Source organism: Papio anubis, chromosome 3 (assembly GCF_008728515.1).
Source record: "Papio anubis isolate 15944 chromosome 3, Panubis1.0, whole genome shotgun sequence".
Lineage (NCBI taxonomy): Eukaryota > Metazoa > Chordata > Mammalia > Primates > Cercopithecidae > Papio > Papio anubis.
Genome location: NC_044978.1, coordinates 171372591 through 171385084, shown reverse-complemented (window position 1 = coordinate 171385084; position 12494 = coordinate 171372591). Strand labels below are relative to the sequence as shown.

The following is a 12494-nucleotide window of genomic DNA, read 5'->3' as shown; positions in this document are numbered from 1 at the left end:
GGCTAGCCAATTTCCCCAGCACCATTTATTAAATAGGGAATCCTTTCCCCATTTCTTGTTTTTGTCAGGTTTGTCAAAGATCAGATGGCTCTAGATGTGTGGTATTATTTCTGAGGGCTCTGTTCTGTTCCATTGGTCTATATCTGTTTTGGTACCAGTCCCATGCTGTTTTGATTACTGTAACCTTGTAGTATAGTTTGAAGTCAGGTAGCATGATGCCTCCAGCTTTGTTCTTTTGGCTTAGGATTGTCTTGGCAATGTGGGCTCTTTTTTGGTTCCATATGAACTTTAAAGCACTTTTTTCCAATTCTGTGAAGAAAGTCATTGGTAGCTTAATGGGGATGGCATTGAATCTCTAAATTACCTTGGGCAGTATGGCCTTTTTCACAATTTTGATTCTTCCTATCCATTAGCATGGTATGTTCTTCCATTTGTTTGTGTCAAGAGGGGCGTTTTCTTAGTGTGCACTGTGTGTCTGGCTTGTGCCCTGGGTCCTAACTGGGAGTGGGACAACTAACTCGTTTGGTCATTCTTCCAATTACCCCTCAATGTTGGTATTATTTCCATTTCACCCAGAAAGAAAGAGAGGCTGAGGAAGATTAAAAAAAAAAAAAATCTGGACAATACGGCAAGCATGTAGGGCAAGATATGAGGTGGAAAATGAGGCTGAAACTCCTTGTTTAAAATGTGTTTAAATTAATGAACTTATGAATCTTTGAAGACTTTTAAAAAAGAAATTTATCATACAATGACTCTAGAGGCCCTGATCTATTCTAACCCTTGAAAATTGGAAGCAAATGTGTTGTGGTAATCTAAAGCTTCAGTCAAGGTGCACTGCAGTATTCATGGATCTCAGGGAAGAGGCGCCACCTTCTCCCCCAAGGCTGCTGTGTGGAAGGCTGGCTGTGCGCACTTAGTCCTCACCCAAACCTGTTCTCCAACTAGGGTACATGAGGCTCAGAGGTCTCACACCTCATGGGACAGAAGGATGAACAGGGTCTGAAGGAACGGGAGGACTTGCGTAAATTTGGGAACAGGAAAGGAAAGACTCACACAGAGTCTTTGGTGAATGCCAAGTAGCCCTGTTTGGTCAGTGAAGAATGTTCTGGAAGGAAAGTAGTTAGGTAAAGGGTTGGATAAAAGAATACAGGAGAAGTAATTTTGACCTTACTCTGAAGGAAATGGGATTCCATCAAAGGGTTTTGATTGAGATAGACATGTGGAAAGCAGAGTTTTAGGAAGACGAAGCTGACCATGTGTAGGGGAGGGACTGGACGTGGGGAGGCCAGATGGGGAACTCTCCTCAGAAGTATCCCATGACATCTGAGGGTCATGGCTGTTCTGAGGCTCTGCGTGTCATTTGAGCTCGGCTGCGCTCTGTTCTGGGTTCCGGAAAGCCATTTAGAGGAAGCAGCATCTCTAGGCTGCCTGTGCTCTGCCCAATGTGGTTCACATTGGATGGTCTAAATCCCTGGCCTTTGATGTGGAAATGTCATGAGAACATTGAGTGAATTCCAGGAAATCTTCCAGGGAAGAACACATGATAAAAGAGGCCCCACACTACACACATGTTGACCTCAGGAAGCAAAGACACAGTGATCAGAGGGAAAAAGTAAGATTTTTTTTTCCTAATGCTACAAGACATAAATTTACATTATGGGCTCCCAGACAAAAACAACAGAATGGGAAGGGTTCACTTGACCTTGGCCAATACTTTAAGGACAATTTTCTTTAGACATGTTGCCTCACCCCCTTCCTGCTCATATATGCATGTTTCACCACAGGATTCTTGCATTGGGAATATCCTAGCCAGGGTGCGCTTTGGGGGATTAATGGGTCCAGGCTGTTTACCAGTTGTAAAAATTCAAGAAGGCTGTGCCATGGAACTAGGATTCAACCTGAGGGCACTCATTAGCCATGTGACCTTGGACAAGTTTGCTCAGTTGCAGAACAGTAATAGAAACATGAGGATCTGAGGAAATAGTACATGACAGCATCTTACTCAAAGTAAGGAGCTGACACAGCAGTGAGCAGGACCATAAATCAATGCAGGCAGAGCCAGGCGGGAGATGCAAATGAATGCTGTGGGCTGGGTGAAGACCTGAGGAAGTAAACCTCATGTGACTCACATGAAGAGGGCACCAGCTACTGCCCCCTCATCTGCTGCCATAGGAGAAGTCAGAAATAGAGATTTCTATGTGAAATTGCCCAATTTTTAAATAATAGCAACTAATATGGATCATGTGTTAAATCTCAAACTAAGCAGCGGATCAATTTTGCTGCAAGTCTGCTAACAAGGACTAGCAATTTGCAAGTTGTCATAGATACTGAGATCGTGCACGGTGAAACCACTGGAGAGGTGGCTCAGACCACCATTCAGGCACTTGCTAGTTGTGCATGTTCTCCAAAGCTTACTTTTCTCATCAAAAAAAAAATGTGGATTATAAAGACAACTCTTAAAGGGATGGTAGGAATTAACTGAGATCACGTGCACAGGAGTCCATCAATCAGAAAGAGGCTGGAGCTGGTGAGGAAAGTCCCCTGCCATGCAAGGCATTAACCGTGTGGTTGCTGGTCTTTGGAGAGGTCTGGTGGGTTGGACTGGTGGGTAGAAAGCTGGAGCAGCAGCTTTAACAAAAGCCCTAAAAGCCCTTTGCCCAGTTCCAAGCCCTCTGTAATGCTCAAAAAATAGCAACAATATTTTGTTTGTTGATTTGTTTTTAAAAGACAGGGTATCACTACGTTGTCCAAGCTGGAGTGCAGTGGCCCAGTCATAGCTCACTGCAGCTTCTAACTCCTGGGCTCAAACAATCCTCAGCTTCCCAAGTAACTAGGACTACAGGCCCATGCCACCATGCCTGGCTAATATTTTTATTCTTTTGTAGAGACAGGGTCTCACCAAGTTGTCCAGGCTTGGAATGGTTTTTGTTTGTTTGTTTGTTTTCAGTTTCTTTTTTTTAATATACTTTAAGTTCTAGGATACATGTACAGAACATGCAGGTTTGTTACATAGGTAGACATGTGCCGTGGTGGTTTGCTGCACCCATCAACCCGCCATCTACATTAGGTATTTCTCCTAATGCTATCCCTCCCCTAGGCCCTAACCCCATGATGGGCCACAGTGTGTGATATTCCCCTCCCTGTGTCCCTGTGTTCTCATTGTTCAACACCCTCTTACGAGTGAGAACATGCAGTGTTTGGTTTTCTGTTCCTGTGTTAGTTTGCTGAGAATGATGGTTTCTAGCTTCATCCATGTCCCTGCAAAGGACATGAACTCATCCTTTTTTATGGCTGCCTAGTATTCCATGGTGTATGTATGCCACATTTTCTTTATCCAGTCAATCATTGATGGGCATTTGGGTTGGTTCCAAGTCTTTGCTATTGTGAATAGTGCTGTAATAACCATATGTGTGCATGTGTCTTTATAGTAGAATGTTTTACAATCATTTGGGTCTATACCCAGTAATGAGATTGCTGGGTCAAATGGTATTTCTGGTTCTAGATCCTTGAGGAATCACTACACTGTATTTCACAATGGTTGAACTAATTTACACTCCTACCAACAGTGTAAAAGCATTCCTATTTCTCTACATCCTCTCCAGCATCTGTTGTTTCCTTTCTTTTTAACAATTGCCATTCTAACTGGCGTGAGATGGTATCTCATTGCGGTTTTGAGTTGCATTTCTCTAATAACCAGTGACAAGGAGCTTTTTTTCATATGTTTGTTGGCTGCATAAATGTCTCCTTTGAGAATTGTCTGTTCATATCCTTCACCCACTTTTTGATAAGGTTGTTTGTTTGTTTTTTGTTTGTTTGTTTTTGTAAATTTAAGTTCCTTGTATATTCTGGATATTATCCCTTTGTCAGATGGATAGATTGCAAAAATTTCTCCCATTCTGTGGGTTGCCTGTTCACTCTGATGATAGTTTCTTTTGCTGTGCAGAAGCTCTTTAGTTTAATTAGATCACATTTGTCAATTTTGGCTTTTGTTACCATTGTTTTTGGTGTTTTAGTCATGAAGTCTTTGCCCATGCCTATGTCCTGAATGGTATTGCCTAGGCTTTCTTCTAGGATTTTTATGTTGTTAGGTCTTACATTTAAGTCTTTAACCCACCTTGAGTTAATTTCTGTATAAGATGTAAGGAAAGGGTCCAGTTTCAGTTTTCTGCATATGGCTATCCAGTTTTCCCAACACCATTTTTTTAAATAGGGAATCCTTTCCCCATTGCTTGTTTTTGTCAGGTTTGTCAAAGATCAGATGGTTGTAGATGTGTGGCATTATTTCTGAGGCCTCTGTTTTGTTTGATTGGTCTATATATCTGTTACCATGCTGTTTTGTTACTGTAGCCTTGTAGTATAGTTTGAAGTCAGGTAGCATGATGCCTCCAGCTTTGTTCTTTTTGCTTAAGATTGTCTTGGCTATACGGGCTGTTTTTTGGTTCTATATGAAATTTAAAGTAGTTTTTCTAATTCTGTGAAGAAAGTCAATGGTAGCTTGATGGGAATATCATTGAATCTATAAATTACTTTGGGCAGTATGGCCATTTTCACAATATTGATTCTTCCTATCCATGAGCATGGAATGTTTTTCCATTTGTTTGTGTCCCCTCTTATTTCCTTGAGCAGTGGTTTGTAGTTCTCCTTGAAGAGGTCCTTCACATCCCTTTAAGTTGTATTCCTAGGTATTTTATTCTCTTTGCAGCAATTGTAAAAGATCTGTTTGTCTATTATTGGTATATAGGAATGCTTGTAAGTTTTGCACATTGATTTTGTATCCTGACACTTTGCTGAAGTTGTTTATCAGCTGAAGAAGATTTTGGGCTGAGACAATGGGGTTTTATAAATATGCAATCATGTCATCTGCAAATAGAGACAATTTGACTTCCTCTCTTCCTATTTGAATAGGTTTTATTTCTTTCTGTTGCCTGATTGCCCTGGCCAGAACTTCCAATACCATGTTGAATAGGAAGGGTGAGAAGGCATCCTTGTCTTGCACTTGCTTTCAAAGGGAATGCTTCCAGCTTTTGCCCATTCAGTATGATATTGGCTCTGGGTTTGTCATAAATAACTCTTATTATTTTGAGATACGTTCCATCAATACCTCATTTATTGAGAGTTTTTAGCATGAAGCGCTGTTGAATTTTATTGAAGGCTTTTCTGCATCTGTTGAGATAATCATGTGGTTTTGTCATTGGTTCTGTTTATGTGATGGATTACATTTATTGATTTGCATATGTTGAATCAGCCTTGCATCCCAAGGATGAAGCCGACTTGATCATGGTGGATAAGCTTTTTGATGTGCTGCTGGATTTGGTTTGACAGTATTTTATTGAGGATTTTCGCATCAATGTTCATCAGGGATATTGGCCTGAAATTTTTTGTTGTCGTCGTGTCTCTGCCAGGTTTTGGTATCAGGATGATGCTGGCCTCACGAAGCAGTGGTTATTTTTAAGGCTCAATTAAAGTTTGCCTCTTGTGCCTGCCCTTCACCATACAGAATGGTTTTTATGCAACTTGAAATTATGTTCTATACTAAGGGGGTGAAAAGAAAAGAAGCCAGGCTCTGACTATTAGAGGACATACCACATTTTAATGACTCATCACAGACATGGCAATGTGTAAGTGCCTCCTAAAAGGTGCAGAGGAGACAAATAGGACCAAGGAGTGTGGAGAAGGAGTGTAAGGTAAGCTACAGCATCTAGGCTAGGTCTGACCCTAGAGCTAGGAGTGGACAGAGTAGGATGAAGGGGCTTATAACACTCACAAGCAGTCCCAGGCATGGCAGTTGATGCTCTATGGTCACTGTCTTGAAATTTCCAATAGTTGCATTTTTGAACTTGTGTTTTGCAAGTAAAGTGGGACAACTGGGCACGTACCAGGGGCTTGGACTCTCCTTTCCTCTTTCAGACAGCTCCCTTGTTCCTGCCCGGCAACCACTGCCACCTTCTATTCCCAATGGGCAGCTAGCTAGGCACAGGCATGAGGAAGGTCAGGTGTGCACATTCCATAAGCCAAATCGCAGGGCAGGGTCCTATGCCTATGAGCGTCTGCTCTCACCAACCAGTATCGTTGTGCCCATGGGAGTTACATGAAATAGCAAATAGAAAACACTATGACAAGTCACAAAAGAGACCACAGGAAAAGCGAAAGGCATCTGGCTTTTCAAACAAGGTATCTCACATTTTCATTTTGTTCTGGGCCCATAAATTATGTTGCTGGCCCTCGGGGTAAAATGAGGTGGAAAGAATCTCTGGGAACCCAATGGGTACAAATAAAAGAGAAGTTGATTCATGCTACTTGAATTTTGAGTGCCACAAATCTACCTTATGTAGAACTCTCTAGGGCATTGTAGGACACTTAGCATCCCAGACCCCTTTCCCCCTAAATAAAAGTGTCAATCCCAAATACTTCCAAGGGATTGTGATGCCACATCCCCACAACTGAATTAAAACCCATGGAGGTTTTCTCCCAAAAACCAGGGTGCTCAAAGGAAATGTTAATATAAGAAATGGACTATGAGATCTTTAAAATTTCAGCATTGAAGGGACCTTAGAGGCTGTCGATCAAAATCCCTGGAGTTTTCAACTGCTTGAGAACCCTCGATGACCAGTCTACCCGCAGATTGTCAGGAGTGAGTCTGATTTCCAGTTCCAGGAATACAGCTCGAGCAGGCTCCTTTCCCTTCTGAAGCATGGCCCTTTGCCCAGAGACACATCTTCACAGTATGTGATGAACACAAGCAAGCCCCAGTACATACTCCCAGCCTTCCAAGACATGGTAAGGAAAAGAGGAGACTTTCTAGACAGAAAGGAGGGGCATGGTTACAGCCCCTTACCCTGTCCAGGCAGAGTTAGACCTGAGTGGTGGCATCATCCCTGCTGTTTATGGCTAGAGATATTCTTGGATTTGGCTTCATCCATCAAGGGTCTGGCAGGTGTAACAGCAATGTTCTATCCACATAAAAGGCCTTCAAAGGCTACCACTTGGACAGCCATGGCTTTGGGATTGGGTTGGGAGACCAGGTGTTTAAGAATTAGGTTCTATGGGTAGAACTAACCCATCAATCTTTTAAAAATACATACAGCTAATTCTCACTATTCACAGTTGTTATGTTCTATAAAGTCATTGTGAATTTGAACCATTGCTCCTAGGGAAATAAAGAGTTAGGTTCATGAGAGCCCCTGGTCATATTTTTGGCAACTGATCATTACATAACCTTGTTTTACATATGCTTACATTTAAGAACATCTTATTTTACATATATATTGCTGATTCATTAACATTGAATTCATGGTCAACACTGCTATAACTCATGCCTGAATGAAGCTTATCTAACACATGTACTTTCTTCATAAGGCACATCATAATTTTCTTGCACTTAGAAACACTAGTCAGCATTTCTATGCTTGGAGGACATTTTAAATAGCAAAATTACAAACAAAAAGTACAAAAATGCAAGAAACAGCACTAAATATGCTGCCAAAAAGGACACTTGTTTACAGACGGAGAGCTGAAAAGAGAAAGCAGAACATTGTCATCTTTGACCTGAGAGTTGTGCTTATCCATCCACAAAGGACCAAGAAAGCACCGTGAGTTTTGACTGGGGGCTTGCAAATAAATTTTAGCAAGTAGATGAATTTGCAATTATAGAATCTTCAAACAATGAGGACTTTTTCTAAAAGTCATTCACACACTTACCTACCAGAAATAGCATCTGTACTTAAACTTGGCTTAGCTGGTCTCCAGTCAAGTCATGTTAGGTAGGTTTATATTTAAGACCTATAAGTGGCTAAGAAGACACCATAGTAATCTCTGTATGATTGATGGAATTTAAGGATTTTCTCTTCCTTATCTATTGTTTTTTATGATAAGCTACTATATTTGTAATATGGAAAAGCAATTCTATTTAGTATTTAAAAGGATTAAAATTAAAACAACTTTTTGGTAATTTCAAGATAAAGTCCACGCCCCTGCTTGGGACACCAGACTTCACAACGTTTACGTCTTGGGTTTCATCTTCTAATATTCTTCAGAAGCACTTTTCACTTCGACCATCATGAACCACCTAAAACTTCCCAAATGTATACCCCTGTTTTCCACCTCCTGCTTGGAACATCCTATAGGTTAAGAAACTGGCTTGGGGAGATTATTCAAAATTACACAACTAATGGAATTATAAAAAAAAAACAAAAAACAAAAAAAAAACACAGTTGCTCTGAAGCCCATACTATTTCCCCAGACTCAGAATGAAAAACTGAAACTGTCAAGGTGATATTTTTCTAATTATCTTTGTGTCATAATCTCAGCATAGCCACATTAATTGCTTATACTGCTTTCAACGTTATCTGGGAGAAGAAAAACCCTAAAATATACTCTCTGCCATTACCATATATACAGAAGGTCAAAATGATGCCAGAAAGGTGTTTTTGCCTTTTGAGAGGAATGACCCAGTGTATTCAGAGCAATATTTCAGCCAGACATTCAAGTCCAGTTTGCAAACACATGCCCTGTGTAGTCAGATTTCATTAATATGGTCTACTCTGGTTTCTTTGTTTTTTTCATTCTAAGAATTTAATATTGAATTTCAAAACCCAAATGGCATAAATAAATTCCAGATGTCCTCCCAAATCCCTGAATCTCATATTAGACTAAGGAGAGGCATTGCTATATATGAGTAGATGGTTACATTTAATTCCCTGAAAAACCAAAAGGATCTTTGGGAGACTCTTCAGCCTTCTTCCACCAAGAAAACACACTAACTCTCCTGAGTTTCTTAAGAAGCTGAGTTCTCAAGATCCACAGTCCAGCTGTCTGACATATGTTGTGCTGCATTCCTCCCCTTGAGGGGCAAAAGAGCATCGTGGTGAACTGCAGGGCACAGAAGCCAGGCTGACTGGGTTCCAATCCAACTGGTGGCTTTGGACAAGTCAATTAAGCTCACTATTCCTCAGCTTTCTGTAAAATGGGGGTAAACATAGTACCTACACCTCAAAAGGCTGTTGCAAAAATTAATGAGTTAATAATTTAAAGTGTTTAGCACAGTGCCAGCTGCACAGCAAAATGTCTACACTCTTATTTCCTAAGAGGTAATGTATAAAGAGCTGACCTGGGAGGTCCTCAATGGCTGAGAAATTCCCTTCCCTCTTTCCCTCTATATAGAAAAGTCTAAGTCTTCAACCTTTGATTAGTAAGATTCATCCTTCTGTGGGGGACTAATCCACTAACTTCAGATCTCAGACCCCTCCCCTAAGTCTGGCCCATCCCCTACTTTTCCTACCTAAGTCAGCATTCTTGATCCTTGTGCGTTAGTCATAGGCAACTTGACCGGCAGCATAACTCCGCTTTCAAAATATAAAAGTTCTGTCTTCAGAGCATTTGTGAACGTAGCTTTAAGTCTGCAATTAATTAAAGAAGATGATATATGTAAAACACCAAAGGGCTTACAATAAGTGATAAAAAAAATTATAGTTTTCTTCCTTCTTCCTCTTTCCCCATTAATGGCTGGCACCTCTGTTTGTAAGAAACATGTGATTATGACATGAAAGATTCATTGCTAACCTTTGACAGAGCATTTACAGCCCATATATCCTTTAGCATCTCAGTTTCATGCCTCTAGACCACACGTCAGTGCCAGATGGTAACTGGGCAAGCTTGGCTATTTCACGCTTGACTATCTTTTCACTTTTCAGTAGTAACAAAAACTTGCCTAATAACTTATTGTTTACGAAGTGCTTTCACATACATTCCCTTCAGTACACTCTATATCAATACTATAAGTAAGTATCAACATCATTATCATTATGATTTTGCAGCATGGAAAACGCAAACCTGGAAAGACAAAAAGACTGGCCCAAATTCACTCTGCAGATAAAAGGTTCAGTGAGAATCTGAACCCGGGTTCCCTGCCTTGAAATTTTGTAGTTTTTTCTCCCAAATTTCATTGCTAACATGATAGGATTAAATAATGAAAACCTTAAAATATACCTCATTAATTATTTGGTTACATATCTTCCCTTGATGGTATTTTTTCATTTTAAGCTTTGATTTTTCTGCTTTGTCTGGTGTTACCATGGTTGGGAAGATCAAGCTGAGCTTAGTCTTTCAGCCAAGTGCAGCTGTTTTTGTAGGTTACAGTGATGTGTGTTGGATGGTTGGTCTTTTTTTTTTTTTTAAGACACGTTTAATTGTTCTTTTTGTTCAAGTAGAACAAAAATTTCATGGTCATAAGAGACCTAGGTTCATTCTACCTTTCTGTTCCTCCATCCTGGTATGTATGGTATGCAGTTCTCCCTATTGTAATCACAAGACATCTACTCTACCTCAATGCCATGCCTGCATTCTGGATCAATGGCAAACTACACAGAACAAAATCTGAACATGTAAGACCACCTGAGCCTTTCTCTTCTAGGAAGCTTTCCCAGCAACCTCTTCCATCAACCTCTGCTTACTTATTATTGTCCCAACTCAGTGGGTCACAGCCTTCACTAGCCACAAAGACTCCTGGGAAGGTGGGCATTTACCTGGCCACATTGTCTCCCCAGACAAATGAGGCTTCTGTTAACAAGAAATAATGGCAAAATGAACATTGGAAAGCAACTAACAGAATCTTCTAAGAAAATTACCATTTTTTGAGAGCCTGAAATGTGTTAGGCACAAACTAAGACAATACAAAGGAAGAAATGTCACTATCTTTGCATTAGACATATAGAAAGTGATATTCAGGAAGATGTAAAACGTGAAGTGAGATGCCCTTGTCTCTGAACATTGCTATATGGGTTTTTATCATGTGATGATACCCAGTTCAGAGCAGACACTCAAAAAATGGCTTCAAATGTTTCCTTCCCTTTCTCTCCTCTCTCGAAATTAGAAATGCAATGTCAGCTTCCACTTGGAATGCCTTTATATTTGCATTGTCTAATTAATCCTGTTATCATCCCACTATGGCTACCATTCTGGCCAGTGTTATCTGTATTCTCTAACCCATCACACCCCTGACTTGTCAGATCCTGTCAACCCTTTTCTGTGTCATGTTCTGTCTTTTTGGTTGACTCTCTAGAGCTGTAATGACATTGTTTTCACTTTTAACATCATCAGCTAAGACACAGTCTTTGGCTTGGTGATTTATCAGCCTCTTCATTGTACTTGGCAATTAGGAGGAGCTCAATGATGTCTGTTGAATGAATGAATCTCAGCTTCATCATTTACCAGCTGTGTGATCTTGGGCACGTTTCATAGCTTTAATGAGTGAGGAAAAAACATAAATGTTTGTTGTTATAAGCAACTGAGACCTGGGAGGTGTTTATTATGCAGCAGCATTAATAGCAGCATTAGCTGATGACTACAGCCTGCCACCATGTAGATGGGGGAAGGAAATTTATGGAAGAGATGCTCAGCAGATAATGCCAAAAACATTTGCCATAGAATATTATCTATGCTCTAATAAGACACATTGTTTCTCTAGCATTAGTTAAAATGAACAGACAATCCTGGATTGTAATAACTTCACATATAATAAATACTAAAGAAATTACACATAAATTTTCCATATTGTATACATGCTCTGCGATTTTTAAAATAGGTATGGAACACGACCATGGAGAAAAAAATATATTTCCTGGGCAAGCATCATCCCGTTGCATCAGCGGTCAAGTACATGGGATGATCATGACAATTCAAAATATCCAGAATACTTCTCTCACTGTCACAGCTGCATTACAAATATGTTGGGTTTGAGGTATGGGAATGGTCTCTCTGAACAGTGAGTAGAATGGGTAAATAATATCTTTTTTGTGAGGCAAGAATAGCACCTTTTGATGGTCAGTGAAAACCAAAGCTGGAGTACTTTTGAAAAGCTGACGTATCATCACCTGGAGCTTCCTCCCAAGTGGAATGAAAATACACACCAGAGTTGAACGGAGTTTTTCCTCTTGCTTTGCACACTCATGTGTCTGACTTCTTTTCATGAAACATCCAGTGAAATGGGGATTTTACAAGCAAACGAGCAGGTGTTTGGCACCATATATAAGTTCATACATAAAGGTATGAATTAAAATCTAGTATATTTCAAGGCCTTCGTCAAATAGCAAGGGAAAGCTCTTAAGAGATCTCTTTTTTCAGGCAGCATAAACTACTGGAAATATACTTGTGTACCTTAGAATCATGAAGACCTGGGTTTGATTCCAGGTCTGCTGTTTAACAAATGTGCAACCTTGAGCATATTATTTCTCACCACTAAGTGTTTTCCTCATCTGTGCAAAGGAGATAATAATATTTAAAATGCTTCAAATGGCATTTCCACATTTGCAGTCAAAAGAAGTTGAATATCAGTGATTTCATGTGGTTCAACTTAGACCTGTCTCTCGGGACTGACTCCAGAATAACAGAGCTCATGTATGTCTATTAGTCACAACTCTTTTGGTTGCAGATGAGAAGCACCCATCTCAAACCAGCTTAAGAAAAGAGGGAATGCATGAGCTCATGAAACTGGGCAATCT

At 40.2% G+C, this 12494-nt stretch overlaps 1 protein-coding gene across 1 annotated transcript in view; it reads left to right on the top strand.

Moving 5' to 3' along the window:
* C1QTNF7 (C1q and TNF related 7) overlaps positions 1 to 12494 on the top strand; it is a 108009-nt gene that overhangs the window by 15050 nt on the left and 80465 nt on the right. The window lies entirely within an intron of this gene.